The following is a 25,015-nucleotide window of genomic DNA, read 5'->3' on the forward strand; positions in this document are numbered from 1 at the left end:
ATTTGAAATTTCCTTCACCTGCTAATGAATGTTTGAATTATGCCAATTTTAGTTGGCTTGTTACAATACACGTTTTAAAAAGTGAAATCTTGTCCATCAGTTTCCTTTCTGTCGCAGAAAACTGTCACAGAAATATTCTACAAACTCATCTTCAAAAACACCTCTGGCAATTTGATTGGTCCAGTCTATATGAAGATTAAAGTTCCCCATAACTATTACATTGCCTTTGTTACAAGTTCCAATAATTGATTATTTAATGCTCTGTCTAATGCTATAACTACTGTTAGGGTGTCTATAAACTACTCCCACTAGCATTTTCTGAACCCTGCTTTTCCCAGTCTCCACCAAACTGATTCTGCTTCATGATCTTCTGAGCCAAGATCTTTCTTCACTCATGTCCTTATGCCATCCTTCATTATCAGGGCTACCCCTCCTCCTTTTCCATTATGTCTGTCTTTTAAAAATGTTGTGTACCCTGGAATATTTATTTTCCAACTTTGGTCATGTTGTAACCACTGTGCTGTACAATTGGAAAGGACAGAACATTGAAGGCAGAAAGAGTTCACTAGACTATTTAAAGGCATTGGAGACAGGAGTATCTGGGGATTCTATGCCATCAGGACTGTTATGGCCTAAGTGAGAGAGGATTCATAGACATGCGCCTTGTCGGTGGTGACCGTGTCTGGGGACTTCGGATGGAAGAGAGCTGCTGGTGAATGTGACTGTTATGGTGATTAGATCTAAATCATTTACCTCTATTTGTACCACTGCTTCAGCTATCTTACTGCGGATGCTCCTCGCATTCAGATCAAGTGACTTCAATTTTATTTTTTAATACTATTCCATGCATGGACGTTACTCTCTGATGCACTAAACTCCTGTTGCTACCTGTCCCACTCAGCTTGTCTTTACCCACATCAATGTACTTCTCTATTGCCTCAACTTTTCTCTTTGGATTTCTAAATCTCCCTTTACCGAACCTAACCCCCTCCCATTAGTTTAAAGCCATTTTTCCCTGTTGACCATATTTGCTGGTGCACTCTTTTGTTTGAATACTGTCCCTTCTGTCACACTCTGGTTATCATTATCCATATTGCTACCCTGCACTATTGCCTTGTCCTTCCTCTTTAACTTTCCAAATCTCCCCTTACATGAGAACTCTTTTTCCCCCTCCTCCCCTGCCCCGCCATTGACTATTTAGTTTAATCTTGTACACCTCTATCAAATCTTCCCTCAATCTCCTTTGCTCCATGGAGAACAACCCCAGCTTCTCCAACCTAACTTTGTAACTAAAATCCCCCATCTCAGGAATCATCCTGGTAAATCTCCTCTGCACCCTCTCAAGGACCCTCATGTGGTGATCAGAACTGGACTCGATATTTCACATGATCTTAACTGTGACCTCACCAGAGTTTTATAAAGCTTCAGCAAAACTCTCCTTATTTTGTACTCAATGTTTTTATTTATGAAGCCTAAGATCAAATATGCTTGGCTTCGTGAACCACTCTCATGATATGTGCTACCACCATCAAAGATCTATTTGGGGGCACCATGGTAATGTCACTGGGCTAGTAATCCAGACATCCAGGCTAATGTTCTGGAGATAAGGGTTCAAATCTCACCATGGCAGCTGGTGGAATTTAAATTCAATTAATAAAATCTGGAATCAAAAGCTAGTTTCAGTAATGGTGACCATGAAACCATTGCCGGTTGTCATAAAAAGTCTATCTGGTTCACTAATGTCCTTTGGGGAAGGAAATCTGCCGTCCTTATCTGGCCTGGCCTACATGTAACTCCAGACCCACAGCAATGTGGTTGACTCTTAACTGCCCCCTGAAATGTTGTGGCAAGCCACTCAGTCCAAGGGCAATTAAGGATGGACAACAAATATTGGCCTTGCTAGTGATGCCCACATCCTATGAAAGAATAAAGAAAAAAAAACATGAACCCCCAGGTTCCCCTATCCCTATATAATCTGTCCCATTAAGTTTATATTGCCTCTCTCTACTCTTTCTGCCAAAATACATCACCTCACACTTCTGTGTCAAATTCCATCCGTCACTTGTAGAACCACAGAAAAGTTACAGTGCAGAAAGAGGCCATTCAGCCCATTGTGTCTGCGCCAGGCAAAAAGAGAAAAAATAAACTAGCCGCTCATTTTAATCCCACTTTCCAGCACCCAGTCTGTAGCCTTCCAGGTTCCAGCGCTTCAGATGCAGATCCAGGTGCCTTTTAAATGAGTTGAGTGGTTCAGCCGAACCATCAACTTAGGCAGTGAATTCCAGACACCCACCACCCTTTGGGTGAAAAAGTTTTTCCACAAGTCCCCTCTAATCCTTCTACCAATCACCTTAAATCTATGCCCCCTGGTAATTGACCCCTCAGCTAGGGGAACAAGACTTTCCTGTCTATCCTATCTAGGCCCCTAATAATTCTGTACACATCAATTAGGTCACCCCTCAGCCTCCTCTGTTCTAAGGAAAACAACCCCAGCCTATCCAATCTCTCCTCATAGCTGCAATTCTCAAGCCCTGGCAACATTCTTGTAAACCTCCTCTGCACTCTCTCCAGAGCAATTATGTTCTTCCTGTAATGTGGGAACCAGAACTGTACACAAAATTCCAGTTGTAGCCTAACCAGCGTTTTATACAGTTCCATCATTATATCCCTGCTTTTGTATTCAATACCCCGTCCAATAAAGGAAAGCATTCCATCTGCTTTCTTGACCACCTGTCTGCACTGGAGTGCTGCTTTGGGGTTTGTTCAGAGAGGGATTTTGATGAAGAGGGAGGGAAGTGATCCTTTCATATTCGACCTTTCCTCAGTAAGAAGAGTAGCAGCCTTGGTAAGTAGGAACTGGTGAGTATTTCTTCTGTCCTTAATATCCTCTAAATTAGAGGAAGTAAAAGTAAAGGGAGTAATTTAAGGGTAAGTCATGGCAGGGCAGCTCAGCCAAGTGGAATGCTCCTCCTGTGCAATGTGGGAAGTAAGGGGCACTTCCAGTGTCCAGGGCAACCATGTGCGCAGGAAATGTCTCCAACTGCAGCCGCTCGAAATCCATGTTTCGGAGCTGGAGCTGAGCCTGGAGTCACTGTGGAGCATCCACAAGGACGAGATCTTCGTGGATAGCACGTATAGTGAGGTGGTCACACTGCAGGAAAAGAGTGCACAGGCAGAAAGGGAATAGGTGACTGCCAGACAGAGTAAAACCACTAGGCAGGCAGTTCAGGAGTCCCCTGGGTCCATCTCCCTCTCCAACAGTTTCATTTTGGATGCTGTTGGGGCACTTAGCTCTTAATGCATTCCTCTGAGAAACTAAGTCCATGGCACCATGGGTGGCTCAGCTACACAGAGTGGGGGAAAAGAGTGGGAGAACAATAGCGATCGGGAATTCTCTCGCAAGGGGAACAGTCAGATGTTTCTGCAGCTGCAGATGTGACACCAGGATGGTATGTTGTCTCCCTGGTGCCAGGATAAAGATTGTCACGGAGTGGCTGCAGGACATTCTGAAGCAGGAGGGTGAACAGCCAGAGGCTGTGGTCCCTATCGGCACCAATGACATAGGTACAAAGAGGGATGAGGTCCTGAAAGCAGAATATAGGAAACTATAAATTAAAAAGCAGGACCTCATAGGTAGTAACCTCAGGATTACTCCCAGTGCCACGTGCTAGCGAGATCAGGAATAGAAGAATAGACCAGATGAATGTGTGGCTGGAGAGATGGTGTAGCGAGGAGGGATTTAGATTCCTGAGGCATTGGGACTGGTTCTGGGGAAGATGGGACCTGTACAAGCTGGACGGGTTGCACCCCAGCAGGACCTGGACCAATATCCTCGCAGGGGTATTTGCTAATACTGTGGGGGAGGGTTAAACTAGATTGGCAGGGGGATGGGAACCTGAGAGGAGAGACACTAGAGAGGAAACAGAGATAGGAATGAAAGACAGAAAAGTAGAAAGTAAAAGTGGACAGCAGAGGAAACAAGGGCTGGCAGCAAGTAGGGCCATAGTACAAAAAAATGTGTAAAAATGTTAAAAATACATGTCTAAAGACACTGCATCAGAAAGCATGGAGCATTCGCAATATGGTAGATGAATTAATAGAGCAAATAGATGTAAATGGGTAAGATATGATTGTGATTTAGGAGACGTGGCTGCAGAGTGACCGAGGCTGGGAACTGAATATCCAAGGGTACTCATTAGGATGGACAGGCAAAAAGGAAAAGGAGGTAGCGTTGTGTTGTTAGTTAAGAATGAAATCAGTGCAATAGTGAGAGAGGGTATTGGCTCAGAAAATCTAGATGTAGAATCAGTCTGGGTGGAGCTAAGAAGCAACAAGGGGCTTAGTGGGAGTTGTCTATAGGCCTCCAAATGCCAGTGGTAAGGTAGGGGACAGAATTAAACAGGAAAATTAGAGATGCCTGTAACAAGGATGCTACAGTAATCATGGGTGATGTTAATCTACATAGAGACTGGGCAAACCAAATTAGCAATAATACTGTGGCGGATGAACTCCTGGAGTGTGTATGAGATGGTTATTTAGATCAGTGTATTGAGGAAACAACTGGGGAACAGGCTATCCTAGATTTGGTTTTGTGCAATGAGAAGGGTTTAATTAATAATCTTGTTGTGCAGGGTCCTTTAGGGAATAGTGACCATAACATGATAGAATTTTTCATTAGGATGGAAAGTGAAAAGTAGTCAGATCTGAAATAAAAGCAAAATACAGCGGATGCTGGAAATCTGAAACAAAAACAGAAAATGCTGGAAAAACTCAGCAGGTCTAACAGTATCTGTGGAGAAAAAGACAGAGTTAAAGTTTTGAATCTGTATGACTGAAGAAGAGTCATACAGACTTGAAATGTTAACTCTGTCTTTCTCTCCAAAGATGCTGTTGGACCTGCTGAGTTTTTCCAGCATTTTCTGTTTTAGTCCGATTTGAAACGAGGGTCCTAAATCTTAACAAAGGAAACTACGAAGGTTTTTTTAATTCATTCATGGGATGTGGGCTTCACTGGCTGGGCCAGCATTTATTGCCCATCCCTGGTTGCCCTTGAGAAGGGAAGGGCAATAAATGGCTCAGTCAGCGAAGCCCACATCCCATGAGTGAATTAAAAAAAAAACCTTTGTTGTTTCCTTTGTTAAGATTTAGGACCCTCGTTTCAGATTGGACTACTTCATCCTTTAGAATGAGGTGTGAGTTGGCTAAGACAAATTGGGGAATTCATTAAAAGGCATGACGTTGGATAGACAATGGCTAATATTTAAGGAATGAATGTATGCATTGCAACAGTTATACATTCCTTTCTGGTGCAAAAACACAACAGGAAAAGCAGCCCAACCATGGCTAACAAAAGATATTAAGGATAGTATTAGACCCAAAGAGGAGTTGTATAAAGTTGCTCGAAAAAGTAGCAAGCCTGAGGATTGGGAACAGTTTAGAATTCAGCAAAGGAGGACCAAGAGATTGATTAAGAGGGGAAACAGAGTATCAGAGTAAACTTGCAACGAGTATAAAGGCGGACTATAAAAGCTTCTATAAGTATGTAAACTGAAAAAGATTAGTGAAGACAAATGTAGGTCCCTTACAGTCTGAAACGGGAGAATTTATCATAGAAAACAAGGAAATGATGGAGCAATTAAACAACTACTTTAGTTCTGTCTTTACTGAGGAAGACACAAATAACTCCCCAGAAATACGAGGGAACCAAGGGTCTAGTGAGAAGGAGGAATTGAAGGAAATTGGTATTACGAAAACAATAGTGCTAGAGAAATTAATGGGACCAAAAGCTGATAAACCCCCAGGGCCTGATAATCTACACCCCAGGGTATTAAAGGAGGTGGCCATGGAAATAGTGGATGTGTTGGTTGTCATCTTCCAAAATTCTGTAGATTCTGGAACAGTCCCGGCAGATTGGAGGGTGGCAAATGTAACCCCATTATTTTTAAAAGGAGGAATGGAGAAAACAATGAATTACAGACAGGTTAACCTAACTTCAGTAAGGAAAAAGCAAGAGTCTATTATAGAGTCTGCACTGGAGTGCTGCTTTGGGCTGCAGTAGAGTGCTTAAGTTGGAGTTTGGTGACTGAGGGAATTTAAGGGTTAATTTCTATCTAAAGTCTAGTCTTTCTTTAATTTAGTAATTAGCTAAAAGTTGCTATTTGGGTTGGAAGAAGGTGAGTTTTAGGCTAGTTTCAAAACAGGGTTTATACAGGCTCTGCTTGTAGCTACTAGTTAATTAGATAACTGGCTTAAACAGGTTTTCAGAGAGTATAAAAACAGGCCATCTTACAGTGCTGACTTTGTCTGCACTGGAGTGCTGCTTTGGGTTGCAGTAGAGTGCTTAAGTTGGAGTTTGGTGACTGAGGGAGTTTGGTGAGGAGGGAACGAGGTGATCCTTTGAGTACCATGAGTACGGTCGGGTAAGTATTTACTACTTTTATCGCTTATAGTTTTTAAGGTCTTATTTTGTGGTTCATCGTTTGTAAGGGCTATATTCTGTAACAACGAGGAGCAGGGAAGAAGGGCCTGAGAGTAATTGATATTATTTAATATTGAGTATCTTCCAAAAGGTTTAATTTAATTTAAAGGGGTAAGTCATGGCAGGAGAGCTCAAAGCTGTGTTGTGCTCCTCCTGTTCTATGTGGGAAGCCTGGAACATTTCCAGTGGACCAGCATGTGTGCTGAAAGTGTCTGTAGCTGCAGCTCCTGGAAGCCCGGGGTTTCGGAGCTGGAGCGGTGGCTGGGGACACTGTGGAGCATCCACAAGGCGGAGAGTATCGTGGATAGCACGTATAGAGAGGTGGTCACACTGCAGGCTAAGAGTCCACAGGCAGGAAGGGAATGGGTGACCACCAGGAAGAGCAAGAGGACTAGGCAGGCAGTGCAGGAATATCCTGTGGCTATTCCCCTGCAAAACAGATATACTGCTTTGGATACTGTTGAGGGGAATGGCCTCTCAGGGGAAAGCAGCAACAGCCAAATTTGTTGCACCGCGGTTGGCTCTGCTGCACAGGGAGGAGTAAAAAGTGTGGGAATGCAATAGTTATCGGGGATTCAATTGTGAGGGGAATAGATAGGTATTTCTGTGGCCGCAAACGAGACTCCAGGATGGTATGTTGCCTCCCTGGTGCTAGGGTCAAGGATGTCTCAGAGCGGCTACAGGACATTCTGAAGGGGGAGGGTGAACAGCCAGTGATCGTGGTGCACATTGGTACAAACGACATAGGTAAAAAAAGGGATGAGGTCCTAAAAGCAGAATATAGGGAGTTAGGAAATAAGTTTAAAAAGTAGGACCTCAAAGGTAGTGATCTCAGGATTACTACCAGTGCCACTTGCAGTCAGAGTAGAAATAGCAGGATATATCGGATGAATACATGGCTGAAGAGATGGTGGGAAGGGGTGGGTTTCAGATTCCTGGGGCATTGGGACTGGTTCTGGGGGAGGTGGGAGCAGTACAAACTGGACAGGTTACACCTGGGCAGGACCAGGACTGATGTTCTGGGGGGAATATTTGCTAGAGTGGTTGGGGAGGGTTTAAACTAAAATGACAGGGGGATGGGAACCTATGCAAGGAGTCAGAGGAGGGAGAATCAAGGACAAGAACAAAAGACAGAAAGGGGGATAAGAAAAGTGATAGGCAGAGAAATCAAGGACAAGAATCAAACAGGGCCTCAGTGAAAAATAGTGGGAAAAGGACAAGTAATGTTAAAGAGACAAGCCTTAAGGCTTTGTGCCTTAACACGAGAAGCATTTGCAATAAAGTGGATGAATTAACTGCACAAATAGATGTAAACAGGTATGATATAGTCGGGATTACAGAGACATGGCTGCAGGGTGACCAGGGATGGGAACTGAACATCCAGGGGTATTCAGTATTTAGGAAGGACAGACAAAAAGGGAAAGGCGGTGGAGTTGCATTGCTGGTTAAAGAGGAAAGTAACGCAATAGTGAGGAAAGATATTAGCTCCGACAATGTGGAATCTGTATGGGTAAAGCTGAGAAACACTTGAGGGGCAAAAAACGTTAGCGGGGGTTGTATTTAGACCCCCAAACTGTCATGGTGATGTTGAGAATGGCATTAAACAGGAAATTAGAGACACATGCAATAAAGGAACATCTGTAATTATGGGTGACTTTAATCTGCATATAGATTGGGCAAATCAAATTAGTAACAATACCATAGAGGAGGAATTCCTAGAGTGTATACGGGATGGTTTTCTGGACCAATACGTTGAGGAACCAACTAGAGAACAGGCCATCCTAGCCTGGGTATTGTGTAATGAGAAAGGAAAGGAATAATTGGCAATCTAGTTGTGCAAGGTCCCTTAGGGATGAGTGACCATAATATGATAGAATTCTTCATCAAGATGGAGAATGGCGTAGTTGATTCTGAGACTAGGGTCTGGAATCTTAATAAAGGAAACTACGATGGTATGAGGCGTGAGTTGACTATGATGGATTGGGAAACATTACTTAAAGGGATGACAGTGGATAGGCAATGGCAAACATTCAAAGAGCGCATGGATGAACTGCAACAATTGTTTATTCCTGTCTAGCGCAAAAGTAAAACAGGAAAGGTGGCCAAACCATGGCTTACAAGGGAAATTAGAGATAGTATTAGATCCAAGGAAGAGGCATACAAATTGGCCAGAAAAAACAAGCTTGCAGGGAACATAAAATCTGACTGTAAAAGTTTCTATAGGTATGTGAAGAGAAAAAGATTGGTGAAGACAAATGTAGGTCCCTTACAGTCAGAAACAGGGGAATTTATAATGGGGAACAAAGAAATGGCTGACCAACTAAATACACACTTTGGTTGTCTTCACAAAGGAGGACACAAATAACATACCAGAAATGTTGGGGAACACAGGGTTTAGTGAGAGGGAGGAACTGAAAGAAATCAGTATTTGTAGGAAATGGTGTTGGAGAAATTGATGGGATTGAAGGCCGATAAATCCCCAGGGCCAGATAGTCTACACCCCAGAGTACTTAAGGAAGTGGCCCTATAATATTGGATGCATTGGAGGTCATTTTCCAAGATTCTATAGACTCTGGAACAGTTCCTACAGATTGGAGGGTAGCTAATGTAACCCCACTATTTAAAAAGGGAGGTAGAGAGAAAACAGGGAATTATAGACCAGTCAGCCTGACATCGGTAGTGGGGAAAATTCTAGAGTCCATTATAAAAGATTTAATAGCTGAGCACTTGGAAAACAGTGGCAGAAACGGACAGAGTCAGCATGGATTTATGAAAGGAAAATCATGCTTGACAAATCTACTGGAATTTTTCGAGGATGTAACTAGTAGAGTTGATGAGGGGAAGCCAGTGGATGTGGTTTATTTGGACTTTCAGAAGGCTTTCGACAAAGTCCCACATAATAGATTAGTGTGTAAAATTAAAGCGCATGGGATTGGGGGTAGTTTATTAAGACGGATAGAAAACTGGTTGGCAGACAGGAAACAAAGAGTTGGAATAAACGGGTCTTTTACCGAATGGCAGGCAGTGACTAGTGGGGTACTGCAGGGACTGGTGCTGGAACCCCAGCTATTCACAATATATATTAATGATTTAGATGAGGGAACTAAATGTAACATCTCCAAATTTGCAGGTGACACAAAGCTGGGTGGGAGGGTGAGCCGTGAGGAGGATGCAGAGATGCATCAGTGTGATTTGGACAAGCTGAGTGAGTGGGCAAATGCATGGCAGATGCAGTATAATGTGGATAAATGTGAGGTTATCCACTTTGGTAGCAAAACAGGAAGGCAGATTATTATCTGAATGGCTATAAATTGAGAGAGGGGAATGTGCAATGAGACCTGGGTGTCCTGGTACACCAGTCGCTGAAGGTAAGCATGCAGGTGCAGCAGGCGGTAAAGGCGGCAAATGGTAAGTTGGCCTTCATAGCGAGAGGATTCGAGTACAGAAACAGGGATGTCTTGCTGCAGTTGTACAGGGCCTTGGTGAGACCACACCTGGAATATTGTGTGCAGTTTTGGTCTCCTTATCTGAGGAAGGATGTTCTTGCTATAGAGGGAATGCAGCGAAGGTTTATCAGTCTGATTCCTGGGATGGTGGGACTGACATATTTGGGGAGATTGAGTCAGTTAGGATTATATTCACTGGTGTTCAGAAGAATGAGGGGGGATCTCATAGAAATCTATAAAATTCTCACAGGACTAGACAGGGTAGATGCAGGAAGGATGTTCCCAATGGTGGGGGAGTCCAGAACCAGGGGTCACAGTCTGAGGATATGGGGTAGACCATTTAGGACTGAGATGAGGAGAAATTTCTTCACCCAGAGAGTGGTGAGCCTGTGGAATTCGCTACCAGAGAAAGTAGTTGAGGCCAAAACATTGTATGTTTTCAAGAAGGAGTTAGATATAGCTCTTGGGGCGAAAGGGATCAAAGGATATGGGGAGAAAGCGGGAGCAGGCTATTGAGTTGGATGATCAGCCATGATCATAATGAATGGGGGAGCAGGCTCGAGGGGCCGAATGGCCTCCTCCTGCTCCTAGTTTCTATGTTAAAGTATGCGATAACAGGACACTCAGAAAATATCCAAGCGATTAGATAAAGTTAACATGGATTTATGGAAAGAAAATCATGTTTGACAAACCTACTGGAGATTTTTGAGGACGGAACTAGCAGAATAGATAAGGGAGAACCAGTGGATATGGTGTATTTGGATTTTCAGAAAGCTTTTGGTAAAGTCCCACATAAGAGGTTAGTGTGTAAAATCGAGGATTGGGTAACAGAGAGTAGGAACAAATGGGTCTTTTTCAGAATGGTGATCAGTCGGGTACCACAGGGATCGGTGTTTGGGCCCAGGCTATTCACACTATATATCAACGATCTCGATGAGGGAAGCAAATGTAATATTTCCAAGTTTTCTGATGACACAAAACTTTGTGGGAATGTGAGCAATGAGAAGGGTGTTAGGGGGCTTCAAGGCGATTAAGACAGGTTAAGTGAGTAAGCAAATACATGGCAGATGCAGTATAACGTGAAGTTATCCACTTCAGTAAGACAAACAGAATAGCAGATAGATTGAGAAATGTTGATGTACAAAGGGATCTGGGTGTCCTTGTACACCAATTACTGAAAGCAGGCAAAAACAGAAAATGCTGGAAAAACTCAGCAGGTCTCACAGCATCTGTCAAGAGAGAAACAGAGTTAATGTTTCAAGTCCCTATGACCCTTCTTCAGAGTCATATGAACTCGAAATGTTAACTCTGTTTCTCTCTCCACAAACACTGTCAGACCTGCTGAGTTTTTCCAGCATTTTCTCTTTTTGTTTCAGGTTTCCAGCATCCGCAGTATTTTGTTTTTAACTGAAAGCAAGCATGCAGGTACAGCAAGCAGTTAAGAAGGCAAACAGTATGCTGGCCTTCATTGCAAGAGGACTTGAGTACAGGAGCAAGGATGTCTTACTGCAGCTGTACAGGGCCTTGGTGAGACCACACCTGGAGTATTGTGTGCAGTTTTGGTCTCCTTATCCAAGAAAGAAAAATATACTTGCCATAGAGGGAGTTCAGCGAAGGTTCACCAGGCTGATTCTGGGATGGCAGGATTGTCGTATGAGGTGAGTTTGGGCTGACTAGGCCAGTATTCACTGGAGTTTAGGAGAATGAGAGGAGATCTCATTGAAACATATAAAATTCTGACAGGGCTGGACAGACTGGATGCAGGGATGATGTTTCCTCTGGCTGGGGGGGTCTAGAACAAGGGGTCACAGTCTCAGGATACAGGGTGGGCCATTTAGGACAGAGATGAGGAGAAACTTCTTCACTCAGAGGGTGGTGAACTTATAGAATTCTCCACCACAGAGGCTGTGGAGGTCAAGTCACTGAATATATTTAAGGAGGAAATAGATTTCTGGACTCTAAAGGGGTATGGGGAGAGTGCGGGAGTACGGTGTTGAGATAGAGGATCGGCCATGATCATAATGAATGTGGAGCAGGCTCGAACAGCCAAATGACCTACGCCTGCTCCAATGTTCGATGCCTATGTTTCTGTCCTGCCACCTTCAGGGACCTGTGAACATGCACTCCAAGGTCTCTCACTTCCTCAACCCTTCTCAATAACTTCCCATTTATTGAGTAACTTGCTTTGTTTGCCCTCCCCAAATGCAACACCTCACACTTTTCTGGATTGATTTCCATTTGCCACTTCTCTACCCACTCGACCAAACCAATGATATCATTCAAGAGCTGCTGAACCTGTATGCAGCTTTTTGTGATTCATGCACAAGGACCCCCAAATCCCTCTGTGCTGCAGCTTTCTGCAGTCTTTCTCCATTTAAATAATATTCAGCTCCTCTGTTCTTCCTACCAAAGTGCATAGTCTCATATTTTCCCACATTATGTTCCATTTGCCAAGTTTTTGCCCATTCACTTAACCTTTCTATGTCCCTCTGTAGACTCTGTGTCATCCTCACCACTTGCCTTCCCACCTATTTTTGTGTCATCTGCAAACTTGGTTATAGTACATTCACGTCCATTATATTCCATCTGCCGTGTTCTTGCCCACTCACTAAGTCTGTCCAAATCCTCCTGTAGCAGCTTTACATCTTCCTCACAACACACATTCCTGTCTAGCTTTGCTTCATCCGCAAACTTGGAAATATTACATCTGGTCCCCACATCTAAATCATTGATATATACTGTGAACAGCTGGTGGGGCCCAAGTACTGATCTTTGTGGTACCCCATGAGCCACAGCCTGTCAACGCGAGAATGACCGTTTATTCCTACTGTTTTCTGCCGGTTCGCCATTCCTTAATCCATGCCAAGATATTACCTTCTATCCCATGTGCTTTTATTTTGCTAATCAACCTTCTGTAGGGGACTTTATCAAAAGGCTTCTGAAAATCCAAGTATACTACGTCCATCTACTCTCCTTTATCAATTCTGTTAGTAACATCCTCATTAAAAACTCCAACAAGTTTGTCAAACGTGATTTCCCATTCGCAACTCAGATCATGATTATCCCAGTATCCATTTATCACATCCCTTATAATAGATTCTAGCATTTTCCCTGTTTTCTCTCTTCCTCTGATCTTAAACAGTGGGGTGACATTTACGACTTTCCAATCTTCAGGAACGATTCCAGAATCTATAGAATTTTGGAAAATGATCACCAATGCATCCACTATCTCTGTAACAACCTCTTTCAACACTCTGGGATGCAGAATATCAGGTCCCAGGGACTTATCAACTTTCAGTCCCACTAATTTCTCCTATACAACCTTCTTACTTATACTAATTTCCTTCCACTCCTCATTCTCCCTTCGATCTCTAAATCTGGGAGATTTCCTGTATCTTCCTCAGTGAAAACAGACACAAAGTAATTATTTAGCTTCTCCATCATTTCTCTATTCCCCATTATGAATTCTCCTGATTCTGCCTATAATGGACCACATTTGTCTTAGCTAAACTTTTCACATACTTACAGAAGCTTTCACAGTCCGTTTTTTATGTTTTTTGCTAGATTGCATTCATATTCTATTCTCCATTTCTTTACTTGTATCTTGATCTTCCTTTGCTGTATTCTAAAAACCTCCCAATCCTAAGATTTACTAATTTTTCTGGCAACTTTATAAGCCTTTTCTTTTAATCTTAGACAATCCTTAACTTCCTTTGTCAGTCACAGTTGACTGACCTTTCTTTTTGGGTTTTTTCACCAGGACGGAATGTATAGGTGCTGTATCACAGAATCTCACAGTGCAGAAGAGGCCCTTCGGCCCATCGAGTCTGCACCGACACGTGAGAAACACTTGACCTACCTACCTAATCCCATTTACCAGCACTTGGCCCATAGCCTTAAATGTTACGACGTGCCAAGTGCTCATCCAGGTACTTTTTAAAGGATGTGAGGCAACCCGCCTCCACCACCCTCCCAGGCAGCGCATTCCAGACTGTCACCACCCTCTGGGTAAAAACGTTTTTCCTCACATCCCCCCTAAACCTCCTGCCCCTCACCTTGAACTTGTGTCTCCTTGTGACTGACCCTTTAACTAAGGGGAACAGCTGCTCCCTATCCGCCCTGTCCATGCCCCTCATAATCTTGTACACCTCGATCAGGTTGCCCCTCAGTCTTCTCTGCTCCAGCAAAAACAGCCCAAGTCTATCCAACCTCTCTTCATAACTTAACTGTTTCATCCCAGGCAACATCCTGGTGAATCTCCTCTGCACCCCCTCCAGTGCAATCACATCCTTCCTATAATGTGGCGACCAGAACTGCACACAGTACTCCAGCTGTGGCCTCACCAAGGCTCTATACAACTCCAACATGACCTCCCTACTTTTGCAATCTATGCCTCGATTGATAAAGGCAAGTGTCCCATATGCTTTTTTCACCACCCCACTAACATGCCCCTCTGCCTTCAGAGATCTATGGACACACACGCCAAGGTCCCTTTGTTCCTCAGAACTTCCTAGTGTCATGCCGTTCATGGAATACTTCCTTGTCAAATTACTCCTTCTAAAGTGTATCACCTCACACTTTTCAGGGTTAAATTCCATCTGCCACTTATCTGCCCATTTGACCATCCCGTCTATATCTTCCTGTAGCCCAAGACACTCAACCTCACTGTTAACCACCCGGCCAATCTTTGTGTCATCTGCAAACTTACTAATCCTACCTCCCACATAGTCAACCATTCTAGCTGATTCCCTTCCCCCTGCAGAATATTCTGCACCCTCACCAGGATGTCCTTTACCCTTGAAATCAGGGAGTTGTTACAATCCCAGCTGAGGTTACCCCTGGACAAGTCAGATCCCAAGGTGGAGCCCAGCTTGATAGATCCTAACTTTTATTGTTTGTTTAGATACATGGAGAGTGGCTACTGAGCAGAGGCACAGGAGTCAGCCGCTGAACTTTTAACAAAAGAATAAAACATTTATTAAGCTCAAAGATGAATAATATTACAATATACCTTCACCCACAACTATACCTTTACAGATATATACAGATTTGTAAGGACAACACAAGGTACAAAGGCAACTCATACTCTAATGTCCACAGTAAGTACCCAATAGGTGACCTGTGGTCAGACACACCGCACTCTGAAACCAAGTGACAGATGCCACCCCAACCAGCTGCTATAGATCCCTCATCAAATCCCCCCTGACACTTGTCACCCTGTGAGCCGACTGGTCTCACTGAACTCCATCTTTCACATGAGGGTTTCCAATCTCCACTCTCCAACAACTCGCTTTGGAATCTTCTCCCAAACTTTTCTCTGAGATGCCTTGTGCAAGGGTCCACCCGCCAGGGTTTCGAACTCTCCTTCTGATGTTCCTTGCCCAAGTCATCATGTATGTTCAAGCTGTCTTCCACGCACTCTCTCTCACTGACTCAGCCGTCACCAGTACAACATTGCTTCTTATGCCTCATAGCAAAGAGTTACAGACCTTCAGCCGTCCCTTTGGATCTTTTGGCCCCTCATTTTAAATCTGCTCCCTGTAGCTTTTCTTCCTTTAAGCTTGAAGCCTGGAGCCTTCCTCATGCCCCTGGCTCTTATCTTCACTTAACAGGACCTATTTCAGGTTCTTGTCCTTCCTTTGACTAGAAGGTCTTCTTGGGACTTTCTCCTGTTCCACTCTCCTGGATTTTGGGAATTTCTTTAGTTTGGAACCTGCTATCTGTTCATTTTCATGTCCTGCCTGTCCTGGCACCTTCTTCCAACAGCACCCAAACTGCTGTTTTGTGTGTGTGTTTGTGTGTTTGTGTGTGTGTGTGTGGAGGGGGAGTGTGGTCTCCCTCTCTCGACCCTTGTTGCTAGGCAACAGCACAGTTTATTTCTACTCTTTTGTTTGCTTTAACTTCTCTTCAGGAGTCGTAAAACTCATTAGAAATGCAGGTACACAAACCACTTTAAACTTGCTGTCTCCCCCAAAAATGAAACTAGATCCCAGGTTTCACCTTTTAACCCACAAATAGAAAAAAATATAAAATACAAATACCATATAATTTACTTAAACTATCTCTATTTCCTAACAGAGCTAACACATAATATGGGACTCACGATGACAGTTACAAAAATGCCTGTCCATTCCCATAACTATGGAATTTCCTATAACGACTGCATTTCTACACTTAGCTGTTCCCTCCTCTGCAGTCCCATGTCCATTGGTGCCTTGGTCTGAACTGTACTCCTTCAGGGTGTTGTCACTCCCGGCAGTCTCCAAAAGCTGAGGATCTGTTGGAGAGTGGCACACACCCTGAAGATCCCTGTTCTTCCTGTCTCTTCCTACTCATCCACCTACGATTACCCACTTACTATCCTGACCTTTTAATGCCTTTGGGGTGACCGCCTCCTGGAACATACGATCCAGGAAACTCCCATCCTCCCTGATGCTCTGCAGTGATTCCAGCTGCCCCTCAAGCTCAGAAATCCTGAGCCCCAGCTCAAGCAGCTGAAGACATTTCCTACATACCATGGACCCCCAGCACACATGAAGCGTCCTGGAGTTCCCACATGCACAGGAATTACAAGCAACAGGTCTCAGGTGCTCATTCATAACATAAGAAAAAAATCTCTGTTCCCTTTTACATAATCTAGTGACTATCTTGTTTAAACTATTAATTTTAATCAATGCCTCTCAAACTGCTCTGTTATTATTCTTAATACTAATTCACTTAATGATTAAAATTTTATGGTTTAGCAAATTAAACCATAAATTTAATACAGTATTTTAGAGTTTCCTGGTCCTAGTCTGTACAGTTACACAGTGAGTGACCCTTACCCTGAATAGACAGTGAGAAAGCCTGATACTGGCAAACTGCATTCCTGTTCTTCACACGCAATCCTACAGACGACTGTTACAAGCAGGAATACCAACGTGTGGGGCCCAAGAGGCTAAAGGAACAGCCACTAATGGTGGGTGAAAGAGGGAAGGATGAGGCATGCATTAGGGGACTGCAGAGTATGACTGGAGGAGGTTACAGAAACAGGGAGGGGTGAGGCAGCATGCAATACAGGTAGCAAGATGTTTGTATGTCACAGAGGGAGCTTTCTGTTACACAGCATGATCCAAGAGGCACTCAGCTTGTTGTGTGTCTAATTGCTGTTGGAGGTATGTGCAATTTGAGACAATTTATTCAGGTAAGACAGTGAGCAAGGTTGACCTTGCCATGGTCAGGGGCAGAATTAGTCACCAATTACAGGATTTGTTCAGCAGCTTCATTAATGAAACCTACAGAGCAAAGGACCTAGAGAAATAAACAGAGTGTGGGCTGGCCAATAAGCAGCCTACCACCATAGTGGAAACCCCTTCATCACACCAGCAATTCAAGAAACAGTCCCACCATCATCCTCACTGCTGCTGCTACTCCTACCAGGACATCTGCTGTCACGGTATGTCACACTCTTACACCATCCTCACACATCCACATTTGCTCGTCTGCAACCGCTCTGTGACTTCCATCATCCAGCTACGATGAGATTGACCCCTCTTTCTGCTGCCCACTAGCAGAGATCTCTGTAGCGTTCCAGCTCTGATAAAATGGCAGAAATACAGACATTTTCTGGATGTCACTACTTAAGAGTTCTTTTTGTCCTTGCAATTTCAAGCACCTCTTGATTGGCCTTGTGATCTGTATGGAATGTTTAACATATGTTAGGAAATAGAGATAGTTTAAGTAAATTATATGTGTATTTGGGCGTTAGGAATAAGCTATATCTTTAAGTTTAGTATTTTGTTCTATTTGTGGGCTAAAAGGTGAAACCTGGGACCTAGTTTCATCTTTGAGAGAAGGCAGCAAGTCGAAAAGCAGTTTGAGTGCCTGCATTTCGACTGAGATTTACAACTCCTAAAGAGAAGTTAAAGCAAACACAAGAGTAGAATATTAAATTGTGCTGTTGCCTAGCAATAGGGGTCCAGAGAGGGAGACCCCCGTCCCCCGCCATACACACACACCCACACACAAAAAACAGCAGTTGGAAGAAACACCTGGGTAGGGACAGGTAACAAGCCCCAAGCTAAAGAAAGGTCTCAAAGTCAAGAAGAGAGACAGAAACAGGAGAAAATCCCAAGAAGACCTTCTAGTCAAAGGAAGTGTAGTAACCTGGAAAAGGTCCTGTTAAGCGAAGTTAAGAGTGAGGTGCAGAGAAAGACTCCAAGCTTGAAGAGAGAAAGCTACAGGAAGCAGATTTAAAGTGAGAACGGCTTGTGAAAGATCCATAGCATCTGTCTGGGATGGCATCTGTCACTTGGTTTCAGAGTGTGGTGTGTCTGACCACAGGTCACCTATTGGTTTTCATGGACTGTGTACTTATTGTTTTTTTTAATTTGTTCATGGGGTGTGGGCATCGTTGTCTAGGCCAGCATTTATTGCCTATCCCTAATTGCCCTGTTCAGAGGGCATTTAAGAGTCAATTACATTGCTGTGGGTCTGGAGTCACATGTAGGCCAGACCAGGTAAGGACAGCAGATTTCCTTCCCTAAAGGACATTAGTGAACCAGATGGGTTTTTACAACAATCGACAATGGATTCATGGTCATCATCAGACTTCTAATTCCAGATTTTTGTTGAATTCAAATTTCACCATCTGCTGTGGCGGGATTGGAACCCAGGTCTCCAGAGCATTACCCTGGGTCTCTAGAATAGTAGCCCAATGACAATACCACCGTCTCACCTAGCATTAGAGTATAAGATAGCTTTTGTAACCTGTCATCCTTACAAATCTGTATATATCTATAAAGGTATAGTTGTGGGTGAAGGAGTATTGTAATATAGTTCATCTTTTCTTGCAGAATAAATGTTTTATTCTTTTGTTAAAAGTTCATCAGCTGACTTCTGTGACTCTGCTCAGTAGCCATTCTCCATGTATCTAAACAGTACAGAAGGATACTATTCGGCCAATCGAGTCTGCACTGGCTCTCTGAAAGAACATTCCACCTATTCCCACTCCCCTGCCTTATCCCTGCAACCTTGCACATTCTCTCTTTTCAGGTAGCAATCCAATTCCCTTTTGACTACCTCGATTGAACCTGCCTCCACCACCCTTTCAGGAAGTTTGTTCCAGGCTCCAACCACCCTCTGGGTGAAAACATTTTTCCTCACATCACATTTACTCCTTTTGCCAATTATTTTGAATCTGTGCCCTCTAGTTCTTGATGTTCTCTTGAGTGGGAACAATTTCTCTCTATTTACCCCATCCATACCCCTCAGGATCTAGAATACCTTGATCAAGTCTCCTCTCAGCCTTCTTTTCTCCAAAGAAACCAGTCCCAATCTCTCCAATCTATCCTCATAGATACAGTTCTTCATCTTGTGAATCATTCTTATGAACCTCCTCTGTACTCTCTCCAACGCAGTCACATCCTTCAATTATGGCATCCAGAAGTGGACACAGTTCTCCAGATGAGGACTAACTAGTGCCTTATACAAGTTCAACATGACCTCCTTACTCTTGTACTCAATGCCCCTATTAATAAAGCCTAAGATACTATATGCTTTATTAATTGCTCTCTCAACATGCCCTGCCATCTTCAATGACTTACGTACATATACACCGAGGTCCCTCTGTTCCTGCACCTCCTTTAGAGTCTCTCCCTTTATTTTATACAGTATCACCATATCTTTCCTGCCAAAATGAATCACCTCACACTTCTCTGCATTGAACTTCATCTGCCATTTGTCTGCCTAATCCACCAACATGTCTATGTCCTTTTGAAGTTCAAGACTATCTTCATCACAGCTGACAACATTTCCAATCTTCGTATCATCTGCAAGTTTTGAAATCATGTCCTGCACACCACAGTCTAGGTCATTAATATATATCAGAAAGAGCAAGGGTCCCAACACTGACCCCTGGGGAGCTCCACTAAAAACCTTCCTTCGATCTGAAAAACAACCATTTATCACTACTCTCTGTTTCCTGTCACTCAGCCAATTTCTTATCTAAGTGCCTCCTTACCCTTTTATTCCATGAGCTAGAATTTTGCTCACATCTGTTGTGTGGCAACATATCAAATACCTTTTGAAAAACCATATACACCACATCAACAACATTGCCCTGATCAACCTTCTCTGTTACCTCCTCAAAAAACTCCAGCAAGTTAGTTAAACATGATTTTCCCTTAATGAATCTATGCTTCTTTTCCTTAAATACCCTGCATTTGTCTAAGTGATTGATTTTATCCCATACTATAGTTTACAGAAGTTTCCCTACCACTGAGGTCAAACTGACTGGTCTGTAGTTGCCAGCTTTATCCTTGCACCCCTTTTTGAACAAGGGTGTAACATTTGCAATTCTCCAGTCCTCTGGCACCTCCCCTGTGTCTAAGGAAGACTGGAAGATTATCACTAGTGCCTCTGCAGTTTCCACTCTCACTTCCCTCAGTAACCTTGGATGCATCTCATCCAGTCCTGGAACTTTATCTATTTTAAATAAAGATAGCCTTTCCAACACCTCCTTCCTCTCGATTGTAAGTTCTTCTGGTGTACCAGTTACCTCCTCTCTCAATTCAGCCTGGGCAGAAAGTTCTTCCTTTGTAAAGACAGATACAAAGTATTCGTTTCAACACCTCCGCTATTTCTCCAGCCTCCACATGCAAGTCCCTTTTTTTGTCCTTAATTGGCCCTTCTTTCTTTTACCACACTTTTATTATTTATATGCTTATAGAAGATCTTGGGATTCCCTTTTAAGTTCACTGCCAGCCTCTTTTCATGCTTGCTCCTTGCTTTTTGTAATAGTTTCTTCACTTCCCCTGTGGTCCTCCTATATTTAGCCTGATTCATCCTCCTCCCCCCCCTTCCTCCACTCATCCTTCCCCCCCCCTTCCTCCACTCATCCTTCCCCCCCCCTTCCTCCACTCATCCTCCCCCCCCTTCCTCCACTCATCCTCCCCCCCCTTCCTCCACTCATCCTCCCCCCCCTTCCTCCACTCATCCTCCCCCCCCTTCCTCCACTCATCCTCCCCCCCCCTTCCTCCACTCATCCTCCCCCCCTTCCTCCACTCATCCTCCCCCCCCTTCCTCCACTCATCCTCCCCCCCCCTTCCTCCACTCATCCTCCCCCCCCCTTCCTCCACTCATCCTCCCCCCCCTTCCTCCACTCATCCTCCCCCCCTTCCTCCACTCATCCTCCCCCCCTTCCTCCACTCATCCTCCCCCCCCTTCCTCCACTCATCCTCCCCACCTTCCTCCACTCATCCTCCCCCCCTTCCTCCACTCATCCTCCCCCCCTTCCTCCACTCATCCTCCCCCCCTTCCTCCACTCATCCTCCCCCCCCTCCTCCACTCATCCTCCCCCCCCTCCTCCACTCATCCTCCACCCCCTTCCTCCACTCATCCTCCCCCCCCTTCCTCCACTCATCCTCCCCCACCTTCCTCCACTCATCCTCCCCCCCCTTCCTCCACTCATCCTCCCCCCCTTCCTCCACTCATCCTCCCCCCCTTCCTCCCCCGATATGCTCCCTGCCAAATGCCCCCTGCCCCTGTATATTCCAATCCCCATATCCCCCTCCCCCATACATTCCCCTTCTCCTCTCCTCTTTCTCTCACCGGCCGCTGTCCGGAGCGGTCACTCCCGCGGTCCGGGGTGGTCAGTCCCGCTGTCCGGGGCGGTCAGTGGCGGTCACTGTTTCCGGTTTTCTTTCTCGGTCCCGGAGCCGAACCGGCCGCCGCCAGGAAATGACGACAACATTGACCGGGTCACCGGAAACCTGGGGGCAAAGGTCACCGGGAAAAGATGGCGGAACCGAGAGAAATTCGGAACGTGAGAGAAAAAGAAAAATATTCAAACCCGGGAGAAGGGGGGTGGGGGTGGGGGTGAGAGGGGGGTGGGGGTGGGGGTGAGAGGGGGGTGGGGGTGGGGGTGAGAGGGGGGTGGGGGTGGGGGTGAGAGGGGGGTGGGGGTGGGGGTGAGAGGGGGGTGGGGGTGGGGGTGAGAGGGGGGTGGGGGTGGGGGTGAGAGGGGGGTGGGGGTGGGGGTGAGAGGGGGGTGGGGGTGGGGGTGAGAGGGGGGTGGGGGTGGGGGTGAGAGGGGGGTGGGGGTGGGGGTGAGAGGGGGGTGGGGGTGAGAGGGGGGTGGGGGTGGGGGTGAGAGGGGGGTGGGGGTGGGGGTGAGAGGGGGGTGGGGGTGAGAGGGGGGTGGGGGTGAGAGGGGGGTGGGGGTGGGGGTGAGAGGGGGGTGGGGGTGAGAGGGGGGTGGGGGTGGGGGTGAGAGGGGGGTGGGGGTGAGAGGGGGGTGGGGGTGGGGGTGAGAGGGGGGTGGGGGTGGGGGTGAGAGGGGGGTGGGGGTGGGGGTGAGAGGGGGGTGGGGGTGGGGGTGAGAGGGGGGTGGGGGTGGGGGTGAGAGGGGGGTGGGGGTGGGGGTGAGAGGGGGGTGGGGGTGGGGGTGAGAGGGGGGTGGGGGTGGGGGTGAGAGGGGGGTGGGGGTGGGGGTGAGAGGGGGGTGGGGGTGGGGGTGAGAGGGGGGTGGGGGTGGGGGTGAGAGGGGGGTGGGGGTGGGGGTGAGAGGGGGGTGGGGGTGGGGGTGAGAGGGGGGTGGGGGTGGGGGTGAGAGGGGGGTGGGGGTGGGGGTGAGAGGGGGGTGGGGGTGGGGGTGAGGTGGGGGTGGGGGTGAGGTGGGGGTGGGGGTGGGGGTGAGGTGGGGGTGGGGGTGAGGGGGGGTGGGGGTGAGAGGGGGGTGAGAGGGGGGTGGGGGTGAGAGGGGGGTGGGGGTGAGAGGGGGGTGGGGGTGGGGGTGAGGTGGGGGTGGGGGTGAGGGGGGGGTGGGGGTGAGGGGGGGGTGGGGGTGAGGGGGGTGGGGGTGAGAGGGGGGTGGGGTGGGGGTGAGAGGGGGGTGGGGTGGGGGTGGGGGTGAGGGGGGGGTGGGGGTGGGGGTGAGGGGGGGGGTGGGGGTGGGGGTGAGGGGGGGGGTGGGGGTGAGAGGGGGGTGGGGGTGAGAGGGGGGTGGGGGTGAGAGGGGGGTGAGGGTGAGAGGGGGGTGGGGGTGGGGGTGAGGGGGGGGGTGGGGGTGAGGGGGGGGTGGGGGTGAGGGGGGGTGGGGTGGGGGTGAGGGGGGGTGGGAGTGGGGGTGAGGGGGGGTGGGGGTGGGGGGGGGGGGTGGGGGTAGAGGGGGGGTGGGGGTGAGGGGGGGTGGGGGTGAGGGTGGGGGTGAGGGGGGGGTGGGGGTGAGGGGGGGGTGGGGGTGAGGGGGGGTGGGGGTGGGGGTAAGGGGGGGGGGGTGGGGGTGAGGGGGGGCGGTGGGAGTGGGGGGTGGGGGTGAGGGGGGGCGGTGGGAGTGGGGGTGAGGGGGGGGTGGGAGTGGGGGTGAGGGGGGGGGTGGGAGTGGGGGTGAGGGGGGGGGTGGGAGTGGGGGTGAGGGGGGGGGTGGGAGTGGGGGTGAGGGGGGGGGTGGGAGTGGGGGTGAGGGGGGGGGTGGGAGTGGGGGTGAGGGGGGGGGTGGGAGTGGGGGTGAGGGGGGGGGTGGGAGTGGGGGTGAGAGGGGGGTGGTGGGAGTGGGGGTGAGAGGGGGGTGGTGGGAGTGGGGGTGAGGGGGGGGGTGGTGGGAGTGGGGGTGAGGGGGGGGGTGGGAGTGGGGGTGAGAGGGGGGGGTGGGAGTGGGGGTGAGAGGGGGGGGTGGGAGTGGGGGTGAGAGTGGGGGTGAGAGGGGGGGGTGGGGGTGAGGGGGGGGTGGGTATAGAGTGGGGTGGGTGAGAGGAGGTGGGGTGGTGGGTGAGAGGTGGTGGGGGGGTGGGAGGAGGAGGGGGGTTGAGGGGTGGAGTGAGAGGGGCGAGGGGGGCAAAAGGAGGAGGGAGGGGGCGAGTAGGGGGATGGGCGAGGTGGGGGGAACAAGGATGGGGGCGGGAGGAGAAGGGTGGCGGGAGGAATGGGGTGGGGGGGGGTGGAGTGGGGGGGGCTGCGAGAGGAGGAGGAGGGGCGGGTCTGGGTCTGTCTGGGGGTTTCTCCTCCACTAATCTCCCTTCTTCTGTGTTTTAGCTGCGGGATTTTCTGCTGGTTTATAACAAAATGACTGAAAGCTGCTTCGACAAGTGTGTGACCAACCTCAACTACAGGAGCATCACCCTGACTGAGGTAAACCCCAGAGCAGGAGCAAGCCATTCGGCCCATTCCAACCCTGCTCCACCATTCATTATGATCATGACTCATCTCTGGCTTCAACTCCACCCCCCGTATCGTTTAATTCCCTGAAAGATCAAACCTCTACCAATCCCAGCCGGACATGTATTTAACGGATAGAGCGTCACAACCCCCTGGGGTGGAGAATTCCAAAGATTCACCAACCTTTGAATGAATAATGTTCTTTTTTCAGCCCAAAATGACTTGCCCCTCATCCTGGGACTGTGCCTCTGTCTTTTAGGTTCCCTGGCCGGTGGAAACAACCTCTAAGTCTCTACCCTGTCAAGCCTGCTAAAACGTTTTATACATTTCAGTGATATTGGTGTTCTGTGGAGAATACTGCTGTTGGGTGCGCACCAAAGTCCAATTTTTGAACACATCCTTGTCCCTTTGGTTTTAAAAACAAAGTGATCATTATGCTCTGAATGGGGCAGTTGAATGATGTTGGAGTGGTGCAGTACTGTGCTGCTTTGGGTGCATTAGAATAATTAAGTTGGAGTTTGGTGAGCAGGGGAGTTCAGTGAAGAGGGAAGGAGCTGTTCCTTTCTTTTTCTACTTTAAGCCTCCAGTAGCCGACTCTTACTTTGCTACAGGGTAAGAAGCTGATTGTTAAGTAAATAGTAAGTTATTCAACTTATTCTAATTGTAATAAATAGTTTTTAAAGTTACAGAAAATCAAGACAGCTCAGCTGAATGGAATGTGCATCTTACGGTATGTGGGAAGTCATGGATGCGCCATATGTTCTAGGCAAACACACCTGCAGGAAGTGTCACCAATTGCAGAAGCTTGAGCTCCGGGTTACTGAGCTCGTGCAGTGGCTGGGGTCACTGTGGCACATCCGCAAGACAGAGAGCTATGTAGATAGCATGTTTAAGGAGGCATTACACCACAGGTTAGCAGCATACAGGCAGAGCGGGCATAGGTGACTATCAGGCAGTC

General features: G+C 47.2%; 1 protein-coding gene across 2 annotated transcripts in view; it reads right to left on the reverse strand.

The window, feature by feature from the left end:
- Positions 1-21,660, reverse strand: part of LOC144682524 (arfaptin-2-like) — a 66,980-nt gene extending 45,320 nt beyond the window's left edge. The window contains exon 1 of one of the 2 annotated variants that reach the window (XM_078544920.1): positions 21,514-21,660. The gene's annotated coding sequence lies outside the window, so the exon portion shown is untranslated. The remainder of the gene's footprint in view (positions 1-21,513) is intronic. The other variant, XM_078544916.1, reaches the window with a different exon arrangement.
- Between the last annotated feature and the right edge of the window lie 3,355 nt (positions 21,661-25,015).

The sequence above is a fragment of the Cetorhinus maximus genome, chromosome 7 (genome assembly GCF_964194155.1).
Source record: "Cetorhinus maximus chromosome 7, sCetMax3.hap1.1, whole genome shotgun sequence".
Taxonomy (NCBI): Eukaryota; Metazoa; Chordata; class Chondrichthyes; order Lamniformes; family Cetorhinidae; genus Cetorhinus; species Cetorhinus maximus.